The sequence below is a fragment of the Rutilus rutilus genome, assembly GCF_951802725.1.
Source record: "Rutilus rutilus genome assembly, chromosome: 22".
NCBI classification, from domain to species: domain Eukaryota; kingdom Metazoa; phylum Chordata; class Actinopteri; order Cypriniformes; family Leuciscidae; genus Rutilus; species Rutilus rutilus.
In genome coordinates, this window is record NC_140227.1 from 19,829,139 (window position 1) to 19,850,476 (window position 21,338).

Below are 21,338 nucleotides of genomic sequence, written 5' to 3' on the forward strand. Positions count from 1 at the left end.
TAGGAGCCCTTACTTGCACATTACTATAATATTAAAGCTTAACAACAGAGCCTAGACTTTTAGCCTAAATTCAGTTGCAATTTATTTTTAGATATAATAATAATCAACACTCAAGTAACAAATTGTATGAAAACATGTAAACTGCACATAAGGCAGTTTTTACATTAACATTTTTACTCTAATTTATTATTTAAATATAATAATTTACACAGTTGCTGTCATTTTCATGACAGATATTTTAAACATACATTAAATAATCAAGATGTCATTAACAGGTTAAGAAAAATATAATATATAGGCTAATATAGTGCATTTATTTAGTGAAAGAGTTCATTTCCTTAGCAAACCAACAAGCTGTGGACACTGAATGACTTGCCTGAGGTAAATAAAGCTATGTGAAAAACGACATTTAATGTTTGAATTTCGTGATCAAATAGACAGAATTTGAAAGATTACACCTTGCTTATTATCGAATGTAACAAAACACTGAGCTTAGTGGGATTAAATGTGGTTAGGCAACGGCAACGCTGTATTCCTTGTGTACACATAAGACATGAGGTCCAATGAGCCGGGACAGCAGGGGGCGGGGCGGGCGTGTTCGCAATGAGAGTATCGCGATTCGTATCGTGGGTGGTGTACCGCGGTTTTTCGGTTCGGTTCGAATATCGTTACAGTTTAGGTATTGGGTTGTACAAGGGATGTACAATATGGTCATGCAGAATAATGCATAAATGTGCTTTATAAGTACTAATAAACAGCCAATATCCTAGTAATATGCATGCTAATAAGCAACTACATAATTGGACCCTAAACTAAAGTGTCACCAAATTTCCTATTGTAAAAAGCTAGGGCTTAAAAACTATTGCAAAATCATGTCATTTCTCACCATTCTTTAGAAGTAGAATAAAATAAAAAATAATATTATTGTGTGAAAAAAACATCATTAAATCAAATTTATTTTATTTTTTAAATCTCCCAGCACCCCTTTCCCCCTGGGGGACTCTGAACCCCAGTTAAAAAAAACACTCCCCTAAATGCCCTTAAATCTGCCCTTAAATTTGTTTCACACAGCAAAATTGTGCCTTAAAGGGATACTCCACTTTTTTCGGAAATATGCTCATTTTACATCTCCCCCAGAGTTAAACAGTTGAGTTTTACCGTTTTAGAATCCATTCAGCCGAACTCCGGGTCTGACGGTACCACTTTTAGCATAGCTTAGCACAGATCATTGATTCTGATGAGTCCAGTAGCATTTCTTTCAAAATGACCAAAGAGTTTCAATATTTTTCCTATTTAAAACTTGACTCTTCTGTAGTTAAACCGTGTACTAAGATCGACGGAAAATGAAAAGTTGCGATTTTCTAAGCCTATATGGCTAGGAACTACTCTCATTCCAGCGTAATAATCAAGGAACTGTGCGGCTGTACCATGGGTGCAGCAGGCGTCATGATATGACGCTGCGCCTGAAAATAGTCCCCAGCTCGGTAACTTCTTCCAACGTGACCGGGACTAAGTTTGTCTAACCTATTAGACCTATTTTCAGGCACTGCGTCATATCATTACGCCTGCTGCACTCATGGTACAGCCGCACAGTTCCTTGATTATTACGCCGGAATGAGAGTAGTTCCTAGTCATATAGGCTTAGAAAATCGCAACTTTTCATTTTCCGTCGATCTTAGTACACGGTTTAACTACAGAAGAGTCAAGTTTTAAATAGGAAAAATATTGAAACTCTTTGGTCATTTTGAAAGAAATGCTACTGGACTCATCAGAATCAATGATCTGTGCTAAGCTATGCTAAAAGTGGTACCGTCAGACCCGGAGTTCGGCTGAATGGATTCTAAAACGGTAAAACTCAACTGTTTAACTCTGGGGGAGATGTAAAATGAGCATATTTCCGAAAAAAGTGGAGTATCCCTTTAAGCCGTACAGTATGCACCCGGTTTGAACCTATGACCCATTCTTTCCCCCAGAGAATGCCATCATGGGAAGCTGTTTGGCTGTGGTTGTGCCCAATGGGATGAAGCTCCAGTGGTTCCAGTTCTATACTTAGCACTGCCTCGCTGTCCCCCCTCCCCTCTCCTCTCCCCCTCTCTTTCTCTCTTTCCTTCCGCTCTGGGCTGTGAAACAGTGAGGATGACTCTTGTTCATCCTCCTCTCCCTCACTGTGTGCTGGCTACCCTCCCTGAGGAGTACACAAATCCTCATTCCCCGAGAACTCCATTTCCCAGAATCCTCCCAATGACATGCAACAATTATCTTCTCCATATACAGTAACATATAGACATAAGTTGGTATGACTCAACACACTTCTCATGCGTTTCATTTCCTTCAGTTAAAAGATGAATCGCTAAACCTCTCCAGATTGCAGAAGACTTCTATTAAATGACAAACGACAGTAAGGGCAGATTTTTCTGGAGCAATTAAAGAACTATCGAAAGTAGGCCAGCAGTAATACATGAAAGACACATGTCCTCTTTTCCGTTAAAGTCCATCTAAATCCTCCTTGGGACGCAGACTGCTCCTCAAACTTGGAGTGTTGACTGAAAAAAGGCTTAAGATTGGCTCATAATAGTGGAAGGCTCACTCACTCACACACACATTCATATAATGTCATTCAGCACGCTTTACACTGCACATTTTGGCAAATCTACAGTATATGCAAATTCACACACTGCAGAGTATACATACTACATACAGCTGAAATAGTATTTTTAGTAGTATGGTAGCATGCCACACAGCCAGAATCTATAGCCTCAGACACTGTCAATGGCTAAATCCCTCTGGGAAAGATAACCAGAGACCAAATCTACTGAATCATCAGTCAGAGAGTCACAGTTATATAACAGTCCCGCAGTGAGGATGGACAGCCACGAAGGACGGTGCCAGACAGAAAAGGTGGGAGGTCGGGAGAGAGGGCGCACAATTTCACAACCTTAAACGCACAAATCTGATACGATCCGATGGTTCATCCTGCTCTATATCCGTAGTTTAGCATTAACTCTGCAGGCATCTCAGCATGCAAGACCAAACCTCTCCAAAAGCCTCAAGAAACATTCAAGAAGCATCAGTTTTCAGCTTTCCTCCAACAAAGCAGAACAGGGTGTTAAAATAAAGCGGAAAGCCTTTTCTTGCTTTCACAGTTTCATCAGTAAAGACAGGCAACTGTTTTATGCAGCGGAAGAAAAAGCTAATCTAATTAGCCAGCGTTTTTTCAGGGATCTTTGATGATTAGACCTCATGCTAGCCCTTATCAAAGAGGGTTTCTAAATTCATTAGCGAGGACCGTAGCAAATACACACCCTGTCTATTGACTATAGTCGCCCCTTGTCCTTGCTGTGGGCAGTGTCTTAACGTTACGGAAAGATCCATTTAGAGATGTGTTCTCTGCCTGTCACTTTTAATTAAACAGACTTTATTTTTTCAGGTCATTAGCTCAATCAATAGTCTTTAGATTAAAATGAAATTAAGCAAATACATAATCTTCCCTTCTGTGCATATCAAACTCAGAACAGGTTTCGAGCCATTGCAAAGTCACTACATGCTAGTTACGTCAAGGAAGCAAGGCAGAGATTAGAGCAGATTGTGTCAGGCATCTGCCGTGACGAAAACACTTGGCACGTGGCAAGGAGGCTGCCACAGAGAAAAGAGAGCTTAACAAAAGGAGGCAATCACAGCATGGGGCTTTGTGTGGAAGTGGAGGAAGGGAAGGCGCTTCTATTCAAGTCAATTATGTTTTAGCGGCTGCTATTGGTGCTGCCCTCTAATGACAGCCACTCCCAAATCTCTTTGCCCCACCCACTTATCAACTGAACACAAAAGGGAGAGACACAGAGGACAAAGAAAGGATGCTTCATTCCCATTCATGTGTAATTGTTAATTGTTTTAGCACAACATGCTATAATTGTAAAATTGTTATTTTCATGCAATTGCTAAAAGCCTTGGATATACATAGTGGTTGACACACTTGCTTCATCACACAAGTGGAAATGAGGAAATTATAATAAAATAAATGTATGCAGTCATTTTAATCAAAAACGCATTTAAGGTATGCATTTTGCACCAACATATGACCTTGGCGAAAATGAAATAAAAATAAAATAAAATATGATAAAAATAAAATAAAATAGCCAAAATTTGAATACAAAATGTTTTACATGCATTTAAAGTTTTTATTTATTTATTTGCGATTATTTGTGCCTAAGAATTGAACCCATGACATTGGCTTTGCCATGCTATACAAGCTAATAAAATAAAATAAAATAAAATAAAATAAAATAAAATAAAATAAAATAAAATAAAATAAATTATAATCTAAAATAAAAAAGTAAATAAATAAAAATAAAAATTAATTAATTAATTAAATAAAAATACCTTTTTGATGCATTCAGAATTAAAGACAAAAATGTAATCCAATCATATATGATATTAAGCAGTAACAGGAAGTAACTCATTTGAAAACATTCTCTACTACAGGACAACAGACAACACAACTGTATGCGACTGTACTACGGCTACCAGATCGTGCAGTCTAGACTCCAGCATCTTGCAACTCACAGATTCTTCCTGTTCGCTCGACATTATTAAAACTCATCCAGCTGCCTATCTGCATCCTTCATTGGAGGGAGCGGATTAACCGGCTCCAGCTCAACCAGTAGGGCACCATGAATCCACATCCCATCATTCTCTGCTGACACAGACAGCCAGTCATTTCACAGTAAATCACACCCCCACGAGGATATTATGCTGACTATCTGTTAGGCCAACAGTTCTGCTTTTCAAATGAGCAGCTTTGGGACATGCCTGTCATTTGCAGAGCATGTAAATGAGACACATGGCTGGATAAACCAATGTTACAGCTTTCAGATTAAAATGGCTTTGCAAGCGTGTTCTTCTAAACAACCCCGTAGCTGCAATTTCAGTAGCCTAAATGAAATTCTTTAGACCTTTGTCCTGCAAAAATATATTTGGAGGAAAGCCACTGATAGCAATGTAGAGAAGAAAAAGTCCACTCTTCTTACCATAATTTCCTGATAATCTACTTCGCATAAATACATTTTACGTGAGTGATCATTAAAATATCAGAGTGAGATAAGAATATGATGAAAATGAAACTTTTATCAGTAACAGGAAGTTCCTTACCTTGTGTACATAAAGTCTGCAAATAAAAGGAATCGTTGTTATTCAGCATAAAACAGAATATCCGGTAGCTGGAAGCCTGTGGCTAAATTTCTGAAAGTTTGAAATAATCATTGCGGGTTAGATAAGTGAGATATCAGCATTAGTCAGCAAGTTATCAGTCAGTTCATGTCCTACAAGACTATAGATCATATATGCATCAAAGGTACATCACCTGAAAGTTTAATGTCCTTTTTGTTCCATCTTCCGTGCAAATGCACACTTACACACCCGTCTAATGCCATATCTGTGAATAATCAAGGGAGTTCTGGAAAACAAGAATATTTGCTCTTCAACTCTTTTGTGTCTTATGTCTTTAAGGAGACCACACCTTTTCATGCTTCAACTGTCTGACAAATAAATGTGCTATTATGTCATTTGACAACATTCTCATGCTATTCAACTGACCTTTCACACTCCAAACTTCAATTTAAAAGCCCTGTTGGGATCTTATTTATCAATTGTAAATAATTTCCCCTCATTAAAAAGTTGAACAGTTGAACAGTCTAGAAAAAATATATTTCAAATCTCCTGCTATTGGACATGTTTGCTCATGAAATGAATGATGGCTGCAAATATACGTTTCTGCAGTGCCACCTGTAACTGAAAACGAATGTGTGTTTTTTTATGCTATATTACGCTAGCCATCAGTAGTATGCTAACTGTTTTAATCAGAAGATTCAGTACTCTTTCAGAAGATGCCTAATAGCGCCCCATATTGTATAACAGGGAAAACACGGAAACCCGGAAATTTCCGTCAATGATGGAGAAGCGTTGTCTCACAACTGACGGAAATTTCCTCCAATGGCAGGTAAAGATTTAATACTGACATGTATCAATTAAAAAAGTTAAGTGTATATTAATGTATTTCTATGCTTAGAATATTGTTGCTTTAGCGTAGCAACATGCTAACGCCATACCCAACTCACTGGGTATTGGCTGTTGCATTTTCCCACAATGCACTACAAGCTGAGTAATTTCTCAATAAACTGAATCCTTGAGAGAGACTTTTTAAAGGCAGAGCCTGATGACTCACAAAGAATGTGTTGAATCTCTCATCCATTCAACAGAAATCCTTGGGCCGGATGAATGAAGAAAAACAACACAGGATTGTGAGGGAGAGACTGTGAGGAAAAAAGGAAATCATTTTGGCTTATCGCAGTCTAAATATGTGAGTCACTGAAAAATGTGGATCAAGTGACGGGCAATGCACAAAAAACGAAAGAAAGTCCACTCAGAGAACTCTGAAAGGGTGCTATAGAGGCTAATGCTGCCATTTGAGGACTTTTCTTGACGTCCTGCTATAATTCCCTCGGACTTGGTCCCATGACGTGATTTTTGTCTGTGTAGATCATAGGGATTAGGATTCAATTATATGAAAAGGATTGTGGAGGTTTTGTGTTTTACTGTGAATGGTGCCCACAAGTGTGTTTGACAGAAGACAACCAGTCCACTACAGTCACTGTCAACTTGTAAAACTTGAGGGAAGGGTAAACTAACTCATGATGATCATATTACCTGTTTTTGTTCTTAATTCAGTTTAACATCTCTGTTTACATCTGTTCTGGCTTATTACAGTGCAGTCAATTGATATTAATCAAACATTCTGAACAGGATTTGATGAAGACACATTCAGCAACGAATTCAGCCCAAAGCTACACATCAAGTTCCAAATTTACTAAACAGTGCAAATTAGCGTGAGAGCGCAATTCCAAAACAGCGCCAATGGGAGTGGAGAGTTCTGCGTGTGATCTACAGACGACATGCAAATTAAAGAACACAGACGCAAACGGATCATCTCCATAATGACCAACCATAATCTACCAAGAGCAGAGCAAATTAGTGTCTGTTTTAAGACGTGCTTTTTTGGGGTGGTAAATAATGGCACAAATACCAGTAAATTGACTAGCGCATAGTAAATCACCTTGCAAATGCATATGCAATAATGCCAGCCACAAAAATAACCCTGTCCACATGCCTTTTGAGCACTCATTTTTTAATATTTAGTAAATCCTGACAGTAGTTTTTTAACACCAAAAGAGGGTTTGCGCTGGCACAAGCTGTTAGTAAAGGGACAAGCTGTCCCTATAAGCATCTATTTTTTTGGAAAGCATTCCAGTGACGACCCGTCACTGAAGAATATTTCTTCATCTCTAGTTTATTTTTACATTTTAAATGTAAATAATATAAGTGAATTTGATTGGTTTTTAAAATGTAAATTTGAATATATAGCTTTAATATATAATATAGTATATAATGCAATATTTAATTTTAGCCCATGACCCTCAATCATTTCAAAGTTTGTCCCTTTGTAGAAAAATGTGGGCACATCTGCTTTAAACAATGCTTTTTTCTTTTTTTCTTTTTTTAAATGAATGGTGAAAATTCTCCATTGTGTATTCAAAATTTAACCGATCCATCCAAAGGAAACCATTCATAGCAAATAAGTCTTAAGTTTTGGCCTCCTTAAGCTTTCTGTCTACCCTGGAAATCCAGAGCTCTCGCGAGAGCACAAGTTGAATTTGCTCAGCGAGTTACTCTGGCATTGAGTAATGATGCTCATTAAATATGCCCTTGTATCCGAGCTGCACCAATCACATCGGGTTATCTGATATAGGCGGGCCAGAGGCGAGCTAAACAGATGACGACAGCGCTGTGACGTCGAAGTCATTAGTAAACATTGCAAGATGGCTATGGATGAACAACAGTTGTTTGAAACGGCTTTGGCCGCTACAATGAACGAGTTAGACTTGGCTTTTTATCTAAAAGAGGAACAGAAGACGGCGCTCGAATCGTTCCTTTGCAAGAAGGACGTTTTTGCTGTTTTGCCGACCGGATACGGCAAGAATCTAATCTACCAGTTAGCTCTGCTGGTAGCTAAGCGTATGGTGCTTGTTGTGATTGGTCGTAGTGTTATCCAATTGCGTGCAGTGAGATTTTCAAATGCATGCTTGGTGCCGCCCCTCGAGCTGTGCGATTTTCATTAGTCGATGCCAGACCATTAATCTTTCAGATTTAGGTCTGGATTTCCAGGCTACTTTCTGTCCAGGTTTTGCCAGAAACAATTCAGAGGAAATGTTCCAAGGAAGGATTAAACAATGATATTAAACTCTATCTATGCTCACTTTAATGAAAGCAGGAAATAGTATGGTGCCCATGAATCGGGTCACGCAAACATGACCTGAAAAAAGTAATTGAAACATTGACGTGTGTTTTTGTTTGCCAAGTCCTTACTACAGTTGATAAAGCAAATCTCAGTAATAACATGGTTTTAAAATGGTCCACTGGGTCAGTACACAATCTTACTGGTTTTAGGTTGACCAGGCGTGGACTTTCGGTTTTGGGATATTCTTGATCTCACACTCTTTTGGAAATTACCCAACAAACCGAATCAGCAACAGAAGGTTGTGGAGGCATAAAGCAAGCTTTCTACAACATATGGCAAGGACTGATAGAGCCAGAAGTGGACCAGACCACCAATTAACGATGCAGTAAGCGGAGAGAATTACATGATGCTGTACATCTGAAAAGCATAAAAACACAGAGCAGATCAGGACGCTCCTCCTACTATTCAACGCTAATTACAAATGTGGGTCTTTGGGTTAACCTGAAATCAGGCCTTGGGTTAACCAACCTCAACACCAAAATCAGGCTCTTATTACACATTTAACACATTAACAAAGCCTGTTATTGTGTATAAATAACACATCAATCAAGCCTGTACCCTGCAAAAAAAGTTTTCCTTTTATTTCCACTTAAAGGGGTCATGGCATGGGTTATTATTTTAATATGTTCCTTGAGGTTCACTTATATTGTTAATAACGTTTTTTGCACAAAAACAAAACAATTTATATATATGAATAAAAAGATTATTTTCAACCCTCATTCTCTGTCTGAAATGATCCGTTTTTAAGGGATGGCACCTTTAAGGATTGTCAGTAAACGGCCACTGTTATGATTGGCTAACATCATTGAATAGGAAACAGTATCAACGCCCACTCGCTGCATGTGAGTAAGTGTTTTGAAAGCATTACACATAAAACTGTAATTTAGAGACAAAGCATTATGAAATTATTTACTTTCGGTTTGTGATGCAGCTGCTGTCAGATCACTGATGTCACTATGATTTTGCCAAGTAAGACATGTTCCTGCGTCAACATATTTTGTTGATCCTGGAACAACATTCTTGTCTGAAAATGTTGTCCCAACCCTACCCCAACCCCTAAACCTAACCCTACCGATAACTTATCCCTAAAATCAAAATGAAATCATAGGTGAATAACACTCATGTAGAAGCACCTTACCCTGGTTGAAACCCTAAATTTGACATAAATTGATCCAATAAGTTGATCCAGAGGGACGTTCACCCATATCCAATACAGTTGACTGCTTCATCTTTCAAAAAAAATATTCTTTGCTAATTCTAGCAGTCTAAATTCTCCGAACAAACATATAGTCCCCAGACGCGATCCGGGACGGCAATAAAATAAACTTATTTCCGACACTGGGATCCTTCTGAAGTCTGCCGTTTAAACTGTCCTTTCACTCTTCCATTTGTCCTTTGTCGACAGACTCAAGTGCGTGGAGTATGTCAGAAACTGAATGTGCACTGTATACATATCCAGTGTAGACAGTGTCAGGAATTATAATGGGTTCTATTTGCTTTTGAAGTGACGCGACACTCACATCCACTGTATGCAAATGTCAGCCGTTAAGCGGCTGAATGCCTATAGGCGGGGCCTATGGTGCGATTATGTATGACTATTTGCCGATGCCTTGTTCTGGAGGCAGACATAAGCAAAGAAATTTGCCCATATGACATCACAGATCCCGCAATCTCAAAATGTGCTGTTTTTGGAGCTTATAGGAGGAAGTTAAAGGGATAGTTTACCCCAAAATTTTAATTGTGTCATCATTTACTCACCCTCAAATTGTTCCAAACCTTTATGAGTTTCTTTCTTCTGTTGAACACAAAGAAGATATTTTAAAGAATGTTGGTAATCAAACAGTTGACGGTAGCCATTGACAAAAAAAATAAATACTATGGAAGTCAATGGCTACCGTCAATCAACATTCTTCAAAATATCTTCTTTTGTGTTCAACAGAAGAAAGAAATTAATACAAGTTTGGAACAACTAGAGGGTAAGTAAGTGATGACAAAATTTTCATTTTTGGGTGAACTACCCCTTTAAGATATGAAACTTGCAAGATGGTACAAAGATGAATGTTGGAAAATGTATTCCATTGTGCATTTAAAATGTAACCAATAGTGATGGCATAATCTATTTATTTTACACGTGTACACACAGTTTTATGGTTTTCTCCCTGTATAACTTCTCACGAATACCCTGTTGTTCTTAAAAAAGGTCTGTTGTTAGATCTGTTCAACTACGAGCTAATTTCCAAAGGGGGAGAAAAGGCTTCAGAGGTTGCTGAGATTCTTCAAAGGTGACCTGATTTTAGTTACTGACCCTCCAAACACATCGCTGTACTTGCAAATGCCAGCCTGTCCAATTAAGTCTGCATTAATGTTTTGGGGTCACTGCACTTCAGCAGTGAAAGAATAAGATGTTCCAGAAGCGTGTGAGCAACGTTCCCGCAGGCCTCAGAGACTCAGCAGTCATGAGCTGACGGAGTAAGATGCGACATCTCAGTAAAGTCGAGCTGCAATACTTCCGTCGTAACTCAAGAGACTTCAAAACGGATAAGAGACTTCCAGCTAATTACGTAAACACTCTTACACGTGTTCAAACACATTAGAAAAGTAGGTGTATTGTGACAACTGCCAGTGCATTTTGGGTAAATACTATGGTGTGTCATCACCGAGGAAAGAATCAAGACTAAAAGAGCTTTTTAATTAGTACATAGGGAGAAGAGGGAGAGCGTCTCTGAGTCTGGTTTAGTCCCACAATGCCCAACCAATCTACAGAGGAAAGAGGATTTGTAATGCCATTCAAATCCTAATGGGTCTATATCCTGTGTGACTGATAATACTGTCTGCAGAGCTTGGACTCACATCCAATAGATCGCTCACTGAGTGCCAGAAAAGGACCTGGGATCCTTTAGAGATTAGCATTACATTAGCGTTGATATATACTGTAACTTTAGGCCTAATTATATAAGCATTACCATTTTATTTGCTCATATAGATGACTCATTCACTAGTAAAAAAGCTTTAAATTTAATACCTATGGGTTTAAATTCCTTAAATAAAAGCAGATTTATAGAGCTACAGCAAGGAATAGATGTGGCTGTCACTTAAATTGCTGTCAAAATCATATTAATCATGCGTCTATGCTGTGTGGGTGTTGAAAAAGAACACAATGAACTTCATGGTTTCATTGCAGAGCCTTATAAAAGCCTTTGTGATGTCACAAATAAATGACAAAAGTGATAAACAAAAGGGTAATCTGTTCCATTGCACATCTGTTTTTATTACAATTAAAGGAACACTCCACCGTTTTTTGAAATAAGGCTTATTCATCTTCTTTCCTACATTCAGATAGGTGGGCAAATGCATTTTTGTCTCAGTGCATGCATTGTTTTAGTTTGACAGGGTCGGTGCTAGCTTAGCTTAGCATAATGAATGGAATCCTTTGTTGCCAGCTAGCATGTCCTGAGTAAAAGTAATATAAAAAAAAAAAAAAAAACCTAATTACATCTTGTGGCCTGCGTATTCACAATGAGTACAAATAGTGATGCAGATTAACACTAGGCAATTTCCTAGGCAGATATTGACTTATATATTAAGGACTATATTAGGGGGAAGCACAGGCGAAGCACTGCTACTTGGGCGTGATATCTCTGCGACCAAGTGGCAGTGCTTCGCCTGTGCTTCCCCCTAATATAGTCCCAAGTCAATATCTGCATAGGAAATCACCTAGTGTTAATCTGCATCACTATTTGTACTCATTGTGAATACGCAGGCCACAAGAAGTAATTAGGTGTTTTTTTTTTTTTTTTTATATTACTTTTACTCAGGACATGCTAGCTGGCAACAAAGGATTCCATTCATTATGCTAAGCTAAGCTAGCGCCGACCCTGTCAAACTAAAACAATGCATGCGCTGAGACAAAAATGCATTTGCCCACCTATCTAAATGTAGGAAAGAAGGTAAATAAGCCCTATTTAAAAAAACGGTGGAGTGTTCCTTTAAAGCTGAACTCGGCAACTCTAGCGAACTCTAGTCACTTCTTCGCTGATTTTCCCTTTTGTTGTCGTGTGTTTTCCCCACGAGCTCCCCCTACAGCTGTGGGGGTGCTTATATATAACAACACTGTCGTAAGAAACTCACTTGCGGCGGCCTCCTCCCCCTCTCTACCGCTGCTCATGTGCGTTTGTTTTGATCGGAGCAAGCCAACTGTATCGTGTGGAGCTATGTCTACCGAGGTGGGTAATCATTATACATGTGCGTGTGTTTATGTTGAATTGCCGTAAAGCAATTTGTGTTTCGCGCTCGTTCTCGTTCTTGTTCTCGCTTCTCACGAGACTTCCAATTTTTATCTTGCCGGGACGGTAGTCCCAAAGTTGCAAGGTTGGTTTTCCGCCTGGGAACGCTGGGGGGAGCGGGGAAAGTCACCAATATCACCAGAACAGGTTGTTTAACCATCCAAATGATTTCTAGACAGTTTTATTAAGTTAAAAAAGTTACCAAGTTCTCCTTTAAGGCTTTTTACAAAGCTCATGCTGTGCCTGGAATTGCTTGCTCATTCACAATTCACTACAGAAAACAGTGTCATACTAAGGAGCAAGCTAAACGTGACAGAACCCAGAAAGAAAAAAAAAAATTTTATTTTTGAATGTATGGATGTTGCAAGGAGTGCTAAATATAATATAATATAATATAATATAATATAATATAATATAATATAATATAATATAATATAATATAATATAATATAATATAATATAATATAATAAAATTCATCAAAAAAAGTATAATGTACAACTGTTCTCAACATTGTAGCTACTAGCTAATTATGTTTCTGCACCAAATCAGAATATTAAAATGAATTCGGAAGGGACATGTGATACCGACATTATATATTTTTACATCATCATTAGCGTACATCACTTTTATACTTGCATCACTTTTATAATCAGTGTGCATTCCAGGTATAACACAGGAAAAACTGTATATTAGGTAATGAAATTGAACACTATTGCAAAAGGACTGACACCCCATGGATGATATGGAAATAGAGGGACGTTTTAGATCTGTTTTCAGCTCTGTGAAGATCTGAATGGGATGATAAGATCTGACATGCATATCTGCTTGTCCAGAATCATTCAGTTGAATAGTTTAATTCCAGCTGAATAGTTCAATTATTCTGGTTGAATATCTTGTCACAGCAGGTGAACATCAGAGAACTTGTGCTATCATTGCAATACTACCATACTCCTGTGGACCTCAGGGTTAACGCTGGAGGTGGATCAATCAAGCTTTAAATGCTCAACCCGACTGCCTGATTGGTCAAGGTTGGTCAGGTGATCAGCCAAACCATCCGAGGTAGGTGAAACATCCACTGCATGATCCAAATAGGGATTAACACCCTTGGATGGTGCCAGTCATTTCCAATTGGTGTGGAGTAGACAGCAACGGGAGATAAAAGGGTTAAGATCCAGTTGAGCGCGATCTGTTGCGGGTTTGGCACATCTTTTGGCAGGCCACCTGGTCCCCGTGCTAAACGGACCGAAGACAGAGGCAATCTGTCTCGTCTATAAGCCACCATTCTCAGATGTCCACCGCGTTTATAAAATATGCATAAGTACTTATTTATATGCAAGAATAAACATATAAATGGGTTGGTGTCAGAATTCAGAGTAAACAAGGTCTAGGTGCATTGAAAGAACATCATGGAGCCCCAGGGAAACAATGCACCTGATTCCAAACAATCTCCATCTGCCATGTCTCACTCTCTCACCTCATCCTTCCTTTCTTCTCCACTCATTCAAATGCCGCCCTCTCTTCCGGTCTCTTTCTCCCTCCCACTACCTTTCATTCTCTGAAAATGGTCATGCTTGTCCCAAAAACACTTATTTGGACACTTAAAACCACTTAAATTAATTTATTTGATTTTATTTAAGATTTAATTTATATAAATGATATTGTAAATTAATATTTATATTATTGTAATTTGAAGTATGCAACTACCTATCTAAATATTTTACTGTATCTAATCATTTTTCAAACCATTTTTTAAAAAGTGTTATATAATTCTTTAAAATAAATGCAATTTTGATCAGTGTTATTTTTAGTATTATTTATAGTATTTACATTATTAATATTTCTTATGTTTTTATTCTAATATTAGTTTAAATTTTAGTAATTATATGCTTTAGTCATTTTTTATGTTAGTTTAGTTTGTATTAATATATCTATTTGTTTTCATGTCGGTTTTTGTTAGTAATTTTAATACTACTTATTTTTAGCAATATTAATCATTTTCATTTAGGTTTAGTTACCTGTTATCATTTATATTTATAGTTTTTATAGTTTTAGTTTACAATAACACCACTGAGTAGGACTGATATTTATTTATGTAATGTAATGACATTCATTCAAAGTGTGGCTCAAGTGTTCAAATACCTATTGGGCCTACAGTATATTTAATGGGTTGCCTTTTGGGAGAGGAAAGGGTAATGAGTGAGCAGATTAACACTTTAATGCCGGGCTCTCCTCCTACACCCCTCTTTCTCTGTCTGCCTCACAGTAATCCACTCTGAAGGACAATGATGGAGGTTATCTCGCTGAGTGCTGTGCACTTTTCCATGTCTAATTACATTTGCTAAAGCATGTGCTGAAAGCTAACACCACCCCCGTAAACACTGAATCAACATGAATGCACTCACTCAGACCTGCAGTAACAGTGCTAGTTGATTTTAAACAATAAACATGACTGTCGGCCAGTGTATTTTGTAGTTTTGTATTTTGCTCTTCTAAAAAATAGCCAGTTGGTGGTGCTCGAGAGCCTGGTAGAACGAAAGTCATATTTTATGGTGAACGAAATGTTCCTCCAAGCATTATTTTTTCATATTAATATTGTGGTAGACCAGGGGATATTTTTCAACTCTCGGTGACCCCAAAAAAACAAAAAAACCTATATAATGGAAACACATCGCCTCTTCATGCTGCTGGCTTTTTAAAATATGTTGCTCACACTGCAAACAACTGGAGAGAGAAAAAAAGGATAAATTGTATGTAACTCTGTTGACAAAATGTCAAACTCTCACTTCAACTTTTATTACATACATTCACTTATTTTACACATTTTTTGAGATTTCCATTTCTATCTAAAATCTAAAACCCAGTGCAGAAAATGAAATAAATAAATTAACCTAACAAACCTATTTTTGTGAGATGCTTTGCTTGAAAAAGCTTTACACATTTAAAATCGGTTTTACGGAATTCTTAAGATTTTCCCTCTAAATCAAGAGTAGAAAATGATATATTTATTTTTTTTATATATATATACACTAAATAAATAACTTTAGCTGTTTTTGCTTTGGCATAATGATAGTTTTTTCACTGTCAGTTTCACTTACTTAGTCATATGTTTAGTCGCATAAACCGAAAAATCATAAACAAACCATCTAATTTTATAGATGGCCATTATTTTGAATGAAATATGACTTTTGGTCTGTTTGCAAGCTATCATGTGGCTTTTACTATGCCGTTTTGGAGCTTGGCAGCCCAAGTCCTTATTCACTTTCATTATATGAAAAAGAGCCACCAGCACATTCTTCAAAATATCTTCTTTTGCATTCCACAGGATAAAGAAAGCCAAACAGGTTTGTAACAGCATAAGGGTGAGTACATGATAACTGAATCTTCATTTTTCAGTGAACTATCCCTTTAAGATGCCTCAAAATGTGCAGTATTGGGTTCTCCAGCAGCATGTTCTAGAAGTACCGCATTCCATCACTACTCAGTATTCGCTCTGGGTCTCAGAGTATCAGCACTGCATCAGAGAGTGAAGCAGATGCAAACAAGACATGCACATGCACACGCGCATTTCCCTCCTTTTTTTTGACAGGTTTCACACAAACCACAACCAGCGTTACCAGCCATGAGCATAGATCCTACATTCTCCAACCAATGAGAAACAGAGACAAAAGTGCATTTCCTTTGCACAAACCAATCACACGGTAGATAAACAGAACAGCGAGAGTGGCAACATAAACAGATACACTGGGACAGAGAGCTAGTGTGCTTCCAGCACAGATGCGTCTTTTTTAGAGGCAAAGCACCGCATTCATCCCTTTTCCACACAAACACACACACACGTTCGCTCATGAAAGGCCTTACAACTCCATTTAAATGCCATTTAATCCAAGAAAACTTGGATTCAAATGGTTAAGACTTTAGATTTGATTAGCGCTTCATGTGAAAATCTTTCCTTTAAAGACGTGTCACGTTTATCCGAATCAAGATCGCACAACCCCGGTGGGAGAAATCCATTACACAACCAGGATTTAAACAGGATGCCTGTTGAAGTCAATTGAGTTTATCCTCTCAATCTAAGTGTGGTTCATCCAAATAGCTCAGGTTTGGTTTTAGATTTGATTGGATACTCTGAATGCTGGACAGCACTTGATTGGAACAAACCCTGCATTGAAGGAACAGGCGAACGAGAACGAAAGAGAATGAAAGACAGACAGGTGGCGGCACTCTGGGGGGGGCTCGAAGCCCATCTGGTGAGACCCAAGCATCTGTAATCATGGACAACACCCCAAAAACCACGAGGATCGGACCAACCAGATCAAAACATTCAGCATTTTGGACAGGATGTACCATCCACATTCAATCGTTCAGGGCTATAAAATATTCACTTAAAAACTTCCTATATGAATTAATCATAAGTGTGTGAACATGCTCAAAAAACAAATGTTACGAAACAGTCCTAACACTGAGACATTTCTTGAATAAAATCCCACATGCACAAATATCAGCACTTACCAGGAAACTGCTATAAGCTCCTTGACAGTGTTTGGATATTCTTAATATGTCCACAAATGAAAATAAAATATAATCATATTTTATAAATACTAAATAATGATCAGTTGTAAGCAAAGAAAAGTCGTTCCTGACAACAACTGACAACAGCAACAAGACTAGCTGGTGCAGGCAGTCACGGCGAGATGCTACAATAACAGCATCCCCTTTTCAGGAAAGGATGGATAAAGGAGGGAGTGACAAGCGTACTGGAGAAATGGAGGCAGGAGGGGAGGAGGGGCACTATGGAGCATGCTCGCTGAAAATCCCTGGGTATTTACGCGTCACATGACCTGCTCTGAGCTGTCAATCATCGCTGGTTGGAAAATGAAGGGAGGGAAGGGGCAAGAGAGTGAAGGAGAGATGGACAGGAGACCATTATGTTGATGGGTACAGTGGGGAGCGGTGGGTGACGCTTTCACAGCTGCTTCTATTTTCCGTTTAATTAAAAAAAGAGGGAGAAATGAAACTGTAATCTCTCACAAGCCCCCCCCCCCCCCCAGGCAAGAAGCCCACCAATGGCACTCGTGCTTCCGGCTTACAGCCTTGGATTAACCCCTTATAAACTGAGAAACAAGCACATCACCTACACACACACATTCGGTTTCAATGTTTCATGGGGACTTTCCATAGATAGACATAATGATTTTTATACTGTACAAATTTTATCCCCTAACCCCAAACCTATCCTTCACAGAAAACTTTCTGCATTTTTATTTTTATTTTCAAAAATCATCATTTAGGATGATTTATCAGCTGCTTTCCTCAAGGGGACCAAAACATTGTGTCCACATAACATAGGGAATATGTGAACCACACATACACACACAGTCAGACACACACAGAGAGAGAGAGAGAGAGAGAGAGAGAGAGAGAGATCTGCATATGGGTAGTTAACAATGTTTCTTTCAATATTAGAATTTTCATTTAAAAATGGGAGTTAATCACTGATTCCTTTTTTGCCTTCATTAGTGCATTTTGAATGGTTTTCTACTTTTTAAAACAGACATATTTATAGCATCTCTATTAATATGAACTCAAAAACCTTTTCTGTGTGTGTATATAATATTGCACATCTGATTATGTAGCCTACATGTAACTCAAGTATATGAAAATAACTTTTTATGTATATGCATAACTGTTAACAATAATTAAATTGACAATAATAAACATTGACAAAAGATTATTGAGCATCAAATCTTCAAGGATCATGTGATACTGAAGACTGGAGTAATGGCTGCTGAAAATGTAGCTTTGCCATCACAGGAATAAATAACGTTTTCAAATATATTTTAATAGAAAAAATTCTTTATATATATATATATAGTTTCTTTAGCACAGTAAGCTGAGTGCCAGTGGCAGGTGATGGTTCTCAAATTTCATCTGCTGAATCTTCAGCTGGATTTAATCTAATTCCTAACATTCCACAGACTCGAGACAGACACACCTCAGAGAGTAGCTCCATAAACACACATCAGTCCACACGCATCAACAGATACAGAAGATTACTGCAATTACATTGTATGTTGCTTCTTGTAGGCCAGACAAGCCTAAACACTTAAAGCAACTGCAATTCTGAAAAAGTCTACTGCAAATACTTGTCTTATTCCAGTTGTAATTCAGAGCTGGAACTCAAGTATGGTGATTGATAGTTTAGATAACATTTTATTGTTTCATAAACCATCCAAAACAGCAGCAAATGCTTCTACAAAATACTATAAAAGTGGTCCTTTGTCACATCTTGTTCTTTTTTAAAACACTTTCATTACTGCTTGTAGACCTAAAACAATTGGTATACAGCGGCCTCTAGCGATAAACTGTAAACAGTGTTCTCTATGGACAATTCTACACAGCGCCCTCTAGTGTCGAACGGTATACTGTGACCTCTAATTACATATTATACACTGCGCCCTCTACTGACTGGTAAAGAAATAATCAAAAGCGACCTTACATTTTTTTTCTTTTTTTTTTCTCTCATATATTTATGCACACTGTCCTGTCGTGCAAGTCTTCTCTCTAAACATTCAGTCACTAAAACTGTCAAAGCAAAATGAATAGCCCGGACAAATATAAGCAAATGTACAAAATGTAAATATTGACTTATCCCTATTCTAAATGAAAATAGAAGTAAAGAGACTCCTGTTTGAACAAAGAACCTGTTTGGTATAGAAGAGATGAATAGAGCAGATGCTGCTATCAAACGTTTGGTGTATTGTCACGTTCAATGTTTAAGTTATGTTCAATAGATTAAGACGTCTTGGCAATGGGAAAAATGCATTTTAGTTACGTTTATCCATAGACGTATAGGCCTATTGGCTGGTCACTTACAGTATTTTTAAACTGGATAAAGTAAATACCATGACTAATGAACCCGAGTCATCGATTGCTCATAGGCCTACCATTTCTGCAAGCCGTTCCCACATTCCTCTTAGTACTTTCAAATAATCCCCAGTTCTACTGCAAACTCTCCTTGTAAACACTTTATATATATAACTCTTGAGAACTCGCACACTTCTCATTGTCGTGTCAATACACCAACATAGAGCTAATAAAGACTCAAAACTAAATGCTATAGGCTACTATTCTACGGTTTCCTCATTGTAAAATATAGGACTATGTCATATCTGCTCATTGAAATACCAAATAATAACAACAACAAAAAAGTAAATACGCCATACATATTTATATAGGCCTAACGGAACAAGAAAGAGCCTAAAATCGAGAAGGGTTTATGAATAACTTATCTTGAGACATTCCTGACAGACTGCACCTCCCATTATCCAAAGAGCTAGAATCAGTTGTCATGTGGATGAAATTATGGCGTCTTCAGGATAACATTATTCCGTCGAGTACAATCTTCATGACTCAGTGCCGAATGATGATGTCGAGATTGGAATACTAGCAAACCACAGCACTTCTGACTACTGTGCACTATCCTGCCAACTTTAGTCGCCTACGTGAAAGTAGAATGTGAAACAGTAGACATTATTCACAATCCAAGTTTTAAACAGTAGTGTGCTAGCCTACTTTGTCACATGGATGCACAGAAATAAAAGTGGTAATTTTAAATCCAGTTTTGTAGAAAAACTTCTCAACGTGTGACAATCAAATAATGAGGCATACATAATGGCTTATATAACAAGTCAAATATAAATCAGGTCATGCATAACACAGGAAATGGAAGGTCAAGCACTTTGCATTGTAAGATTTAGTGTTGTACGAAGTAAGCTATACTTACAGTATACTGCAACAGTAATAGCAGGATGCTTTTTCATACTGTAAAAGCAACTTTCATATGTAGTAGACAGCAAGAAAGTTCCATTTTCTATTAGTCTAAAGTGGACAGTGACAAAGTACATGTAGCCTACTTAAGTACACTTTTTGAGAAGGCCTATCTGTACTTCACTTGAGTATTATTTTTTCTGGAAACTTTTTACTTTAACTTCACTACATTTGAAAGACAAATATCGTACTTTTTACTCCACTACATTTCTATCAAGGTCTTTGAGTAGAAAGTAGTAACGTCAGTCAGGGGATGATTTTGGTTGGAAATGAAAGTCGGGTCGACGTCAGAACCCGATGTCAGATTGACGTTAACATCCAACGTAGGACAGATGTTGGATTTTGGTTGGAAATGAAAGTCGGGTTGACATCAGAACCCGACTGATGTTGGTTTCTGACGTCAACCCGATTTTCATTTTCAACCACAATACAACGTCTGTGCTACGATGGAGATTAACGTCAATCTGACATCAACCTGATTTCCATTTTTAACATTGGGTTTGGTCTTCTAAATGCGCATTTTATCATTGTTTTGGAGCACACTAGCTTTTTAGATAACAGTAAGGGTAACATATTCATACTAACAGCCAAAAAAACTTGAAATAGGGCACTATTTGAGGGAACAGCCATTTGGGTGTCCGAAACCATTGTGGACATTGAGTACACACTCACATTCAATCCCACTACTGGAACTGTGTTCTAGAAATAAATTTGATATTGATATGAGGGTACGTAGGCAGTCATAGGTTCAGAGGCATAAGGTACTGTAAGTATTACATACAACGAACAATGCAACAATAATATAACAATGCATTGTCATTTACTTTTGATAGGCCTACTTAAGTACTTTTAAAAACGAATACAAGTAAAAAATAGGTCTTTA

At 37.8% G+C, this 21,338-nt stretch overlaps 1 protein-coding gene across 3 annotated transcripts in view; it reads right to left on the reverse strand.

Moving 5' to 3' along the window:
- Nucleotides 1-5,511, reverse strand: part of plekha6 (pleckstrin homology domain containing, family A member 6) — an 86,100-nt gene extending 80,589 nt beyond the window's left edge. Inside the window, exons 1-2 of one of the 3 annotated variants that reach the window (XM_084395919.1) lie at nucleotides 5,354-5,511; nucleotides 5,143-5,232 (exon numbers count right to left, since the gene is read on the reverse strand). The gene's annotated coding sequence lies outside the window, so the exon portion shown is untranslated. The remainder of the gene's footprint in view (nucleotides 1-5,142; nucleotides 5,233-5,353) is intronic. The other 2 variants (XM_084395917.1, XM_084395916.1) reach the window with 2 other exon arrangements.
- Nucleotides 5,512-21,338: the final 15,827 nt, after the last annotated feature.